This window comes from Zeugodacus cucurbitae, chromosome 4 (genome assembly GCF_028554725.1).
Source record: "Zeugodacus cucurbitae isolate PBARC_wt_2022May chromosome 4, idZeuCucr1.2, whole genome shotgun sequence".
Classification (NCBI taxonomy): Eukaryota; Metazoa; Arthropoda; class Insecta; order Diptera; family Tephritidae; genus Zeugodacus; species Zeugodacus cucurbitae.
In genome coordinates this window covers 44,562,308-44,568,620 of record NC_071669.1, presented here as the reverse complement: position 1 = coordinate 44,568,620, position 6,313 = coordinate 44,562,308, and positions in this window count along the sequence as shown.

Sequence of the window (6,313 nt, the reverse complement as noted above, 5' to 3'; positions counted from 1 at the left end):
GCGCTGCTCTAGTTCTTCAAAGCATCTTTGTTAGCTGCTTTTCTTTTGTTGTTGTTGTTGTTGTTGTTTCATCTTATTACCTCGTCATAACTTATGTGTGTGTACACGCAACGACAGACAAGCTGCTGCGAAAGAACAATTGCGCATGTCCTTGCCAAGCAAACCTGCTTACAACGCACAACTCACTGTCAACGCGTTTGTGTCGCTCTCAAACTTGAATTTGCTGTTAATTATGTGTAATTGTATTAGTAGTAAATGCTTTGGAGTTGAAGTGCGAAAGTGAAAAACAAAATAAATGAATGTCAGTTTGCTTCTAGGTTGCGTATACGCCATGGCTGTCATTTGGGTACTCAGCTGTTTGGCTATGCAAATGCTCATATGCACACATGTGTTTGTTAGTGTTTGTATGTATGTGTACCTCATTTCGTGGTTATTCTCCTGTTGTCGGCCTATGTGGGTGCTAAACATCTCAATCAAGTCTGTTGTTACCTATCCAACTGCACGTACGCCGCTAACTAAAGCAATCCCAGCATAAATTAATTGGTGCTCTGCCAACTAGCAGGTTATATAGCCGCCAACGAGGCGCGATCCTACCTTTACGGCCTGTCTGTTGCGTGGTGGTTGCATTTAAATTAGGTGCATATGTGGGTGCTAATGTGGCATTGTTGACGTGCCAATCTTTTAACTTGTTATGCTTGACTTCAGTTGCGTTTTAGTAAGGGAAAGGGAAAGTAAAAAATGTAGTGAAAGTATTCGCTTTCATAACTATTTCGAAGAATCTTTCTTTAAATAAATAACATTCAACATAAGTAAACAGCAACAACATTTGATTGGTAGAAGAATAGTAGCAAGAAGTTTAAGGGCGATACTTAGGAAATTATGTAATGTAATTGAGCATTTACTGGTAAATTAACCAAATATCTCGTTAAGTATTATTAATTGATTGAACAGTTAAAATTTTTCACATTTGACTTAAATGAGTTCAATTAACCATACCATTAAGGTTTAATTGTGTAATTAATATCTAATTGAGAAGTAGGCGGCGCCACTCCCATTTCAATTTTTTTATTCATCTTATCTATAAAATTTAGACTGACATTGTTCATTAGTGAGTCAAAGCACTTTAAGTTATTTTAAACATCTTTGTATGTAGGATGGGCGTGGTTATTGTCCGATTTCTTCCATTTTCATAGTGAATGATGGTGTAATAAAGAGAAATGTGTCCAGTAAGTTTGGTTTTTTATTAGTTTGCGAGTAGTCAAATTAGGCCCCTAAATAAAAAAGAATTACTAAATTATTATTTAATCGATTCCAATAAAAAACAGAAGAATCATATGTTAAGTTCCTGTTATTTTTTTTGAGAAAATATGAATGAGAAATCGTGCTGTGAAATCGAGAGTGCTTGGTTAATGTGTACAGTAACAATTATCCTTTCAACAGACCACTATTTAAGGCATTCTAAAGGAAGAAACATAGATCAATGAACTGAACACTAAATGATAGCCGAAACTGTGAGATTCTCTCAGTAAATCTGTTTCGAAGAAGTCGAAGGCATTGACTAGAAAGATCACACACCGTTTTATGGAAATTAAAAAGTGTTCTTTACACGGTCTACCTGGAGGAGGACAAAACGGTCACAGGGCTTTACTATTTATTGGAACAATTCGACGATAATACCTCATTTGGCAAAGATTAAAGTCACTAAGTAACGCACTGGATCGCACCCCGTTTTTTGTAGGCAAAGTACTTTTCGGAACTAGGACAATCGGTATTTTTGATGAATGCTCGAAGTATGGCTGTCATGGACAGCATCTCCGCATTTCGAATCGCAACAAAATCGTCAAGCAAAGCAATCGTAGTCGAATCGCGGTGAGATGACTATATGTTTGGTAGGTTTGGAAGAGAAAAAACTAGTTTAAGAAACCCCCTACAACAAAACTTAATTCAAACCTGTAGTATCAAGAGGGGAAGATTGAATTACATCAGGACAACGAGAGTACACACATGTCAATAGGTTTCGCTTAGTACAGTTCTTTTGCAATCACCTTTTACTCTGGGTCTGGTACCAAATGATTACTACCCACCTGTGGCGAATGACGTTGCTTGTGAAAAAATATTCTCAAGAGAATCCTTTTAAAATCGACTGTTCAGTTTTTATACTTTCGCAACAAAGTTGCTGAAGAGAGTATTATAGTTTTGTTCACATAACGGTTGTTTGTATGTCATAAAACTAAACGAGTTAGATATAGGGTTATGTATATCAAAATGATCAGGGTGACGAGACGAGTCAAAATCCGAATGTATGTCTGTCCGTCTGTTCGTCCGTCCGTTCGTGAAACGGATAACTTGAGTAAAAATTGAGATATCTTAATGAAACTTGGAACACATGTTCCTTGGGTCCGTGAGTGAGTCTTACGTACCTCACCATACACCATGAAAATAGTTGAAATCAGATAATAACCACGTCCACCTCCCATACAAAGGTTAGGTTGAAAATTACTGAAAGTGAGTTAACTCACTAATGTAAAACGTCAGAAACACTAAATTTTACAGAAGAAATAGCAGAAAGAAGCTGCTCTGAGATTTATTGACAAAAAGGAAAATGGGCGTCGCAAACTTATGGGTCAAAAACCATATTTCAGGAACTACTCGACAGATTTCAATGAAATTCGGTATATAACACTTTCTTGACACCCTGATGACACGGGTGGAATATGGGCGAAATCGGTTCACAACCACGACAACTTCCCATATAACTCAATTTTGAATTCCATATTATACCTTCACTTTATAATATATACACAAGGTACCAATAAATAAAACTGCACACAAATACTGTAATGTAAACCAAAACTGAAGTTAACCATTTTTTGACAGACGGAACTATACGATTTTTATTAGTGAATTATCGTTTAAATCAAACATTAATTACTAGAGAAACATTTCTATTAAAATGTCTAAAACTTTCTTAGGGCTGCGTTCGAGAAAACTATCCTTCAAAATGTCAATTTATTGAACCAATAAACTCAAATTTCCATAGTGTTTTCTGTTCTCTTTATGCAAATATATTCTTAGACGTGCATCTAGGTACATACTCCCTAGATAACACAAAGAGATAAACAATATTACTCCCATTTTATTCTTAGCACAATTTTGAATTTCTAATAGCTATTTCAATCGAATCACTCACACACACCAGCTCAAGGCAAGTATGTACATAAATACATATTCAAAATCTGGTGGCAATTTATTAACCATAAAGTCAACAGATTTATACGTGCGACTTATGCTTCTTGCCTTTAAAATCAAAAAATACACAAAGTTATATTTAAACTTTCACAAAAACAAGCCCATGGACTATGACAATCCTTTTTGTATTCGTTCCTTGCATTCAGTATGCACACCCACACACATTTACACCCATACATACAGACACACGCATGAGTTCACTTGTGTGTTTATTTATGCACATATTTGCTAGCGAACGCTCGTGTGGTTTGCCAAGTCCAATCGTCGCCAAGCTCATAAATATTTACTTACAACGGTGGTAAACACTTGCCATCCAAACTAATATATTGCATATATACATACATACATATATGCATATGTATGTGATTATGCACTATGTAGATACTATAAGTTCTTCCACCTTATGTTGCCGATATATTTCGCCTTAATTGGTTTTGACAAGTTTAACTTGTTACATTGTTGTTGTGGCTTTAGTGGATTTACATTTAATTGATAAATTATTTAACATGTTCTTAGACAACAGCTCTTTTAATTCAAATACAATACATAAATTAATGACTGTTTACGATGTGTGTTATTAACGATTGCAGATAAAGAAGATTATCTGGATATACGAATACTTTTAATATATAATAAAAGATGGGAGTGTCTCTAATCCTACTGGAAAATTATTTGAGGAAAACAGAACCTTTTCTGGGTGAACATTCTACAAATAAAGAAAGTACGATAGCCAATTTATATAATAAGTCTGGGAGTGCCCAGAAACGATTCTTCTCCACATGATTCAAGCAGCTCACGACTTCCGGTTTTTGACCAAGTATCCTCTGGATAGCTAATAAACTTCCGTTTGAAGGCGAGCTAAAGTGAGAAGGCGAACCCGCTTCTGCGGTTGTGCGTAGGGTTTGGGACCCACCACATAAAAACGAAGTACCAATGAAAAATCGAAGAAAGCCTCGGATGAGACACCCCCCTTTTGATGTTCGATGCAGTACCCGCCGGAGGAAGCCAAGGAAGGGGAAGGGACCAGGTGGAGAGCGACCTGGTTACACTTGGAACAGCGAAGGAAAGAGAGGAGTGGCGCGCTCTCATCGATTCGGCTATAACCAGCTAAAAGGTTCAACGCCAATTACATACATAGATACAATATATCATTAATTTCTCGTCTATAAACTAGATCTTCTATTGCTAAAAGGAATGTCCTGTTAAACTGGTCTAAAGAATTTGGATATTCGTATGATACTTATTGTAAAACTAGCTTCTATTACCAATTAACTGACGGACTGAAAGGTCATCTACATAGATTCTGCATCTCTCATCAAACATTTGCCGTGAGTTATACATTTGACATTCACCGTTTGCGGTCAAAATTATTTCTAAGCACACCTAAATGGACGGAAAGTTTCTAGAGCTAAACTCTTCTATTCCAAATGATAATTTTTACACATATTACAATCATTATTACTCTTCATATCAGACGTATAAATCAACTATAATGAAATAAGAATACAAACAACTAAGAAAGGACTAAGGTGTAACCGAACATTTTATACTTTCGTAATATAAAGTAAATAAAATAATGAAAATCGTTTTATACATAGTATATGAGGGTTTAGGTCATTCCACCCCAATATTAGGTATATGGAAGCTAGAAGAAGTATAATAATTATCCGATTTTACCCATATTTTGCACAGAGGCACATTATGGCAAAAAACATTCCGTCTCACTTTCTATAGATTTGCAAATATTTTCGGTAAGTGGGTGGTGTCACACATATTGCTAATTTTTTATAACAACCTGAGTTCTGCTATTTTTTTTTGTCGCTTTTGTCGTTTTTCGTGGCGTAATTATTATCTGATTTCACCCATTTTTACATCATATTATGAGGAGGAAAAACCTAATAGTAGGAGTCCACTGTTTGATAATTTTGGAACCACAGATGCCCTGTCTTACTGTCATATATGTACCAAATTTTATAGCTTTATTTGGTTCGCTTGGTTATGTCACTTTATACCTCTCATGGTTTTGAAGAACGCCTGTACTGAGTTTCAGCAAGATATTTTGAATTTTATTCAAATAGACATACATCCGAAATTCGAATCACCTCGCCTCAAATAACCGTTAGGTGAACAAAATGATTATAAACTTAGTCTCGGTTAGTTTTTAACTAATATATTCATCATATTAGGACAGTGGAAAGTTACACACCAATAGTTACGATTACCATAATACGAGGGCTGCTATATATATTTCTAGCCTAATAAGGAAAATAGGAATATTTATCAACGAAAATGGTTTTATTGTTTTTCAAAATATTCTCCATCAAGATTTATACACTTTTGCATGCGCTCAAACCAATTTTCGAAGCACTTTTTTGAGCCTTTTTTTGAGCGATTGACAAATTGTGCGGGATCCAACGAGAACAAACCTTTTTTACGTTCAGGTGTTCGTGCAATATCGAATGTATGCTGGTGGGAGAAATGCATAGGCATGCCTCTTTCTGAAGGTATGTTACATGACGGTCTTGCATTATCAGTTCACGTACGGCATCGATGTTTTCTGGCACAACGGCTGTTTTTGGACGACCTTCACGGAATTCGTCTTTGAGCGAGCGTCGGCCACGATTGAATTCGTTGTACCAGTTTTTCACAGTGCTATAGGATGGTGCTTCATAGCCATACAAAGATTTTAGTTCATCGATGCACTCTCGAGTTAATTCCATTTTTTGGCCGAGATGATTTTTTTAATTCCCTGGAAATAAAACAATTCACGATTAAATGACAAAACGTTCTGAGTGATGTTTTTTGTCAGCTGTTCCATGATTTATACTCAATTTAGTTTGTCATCTCATAATGAACATACTTTCTATGGAATAATGTTTATAGCGGCATACAGACCAAATTGCTGAAAAAAGGGTCTAAGTTTGATCTTGCAAAAAGTCAAATATTTTGAACTAAATTATGTTTTGAACGCAATTTGATTAAGGTAACTAAGACATATTGAGATGTATTTGGTATATATAAGGAAGTGTATTATGCCACTTTGTTGAGATATATTAAGTATTTA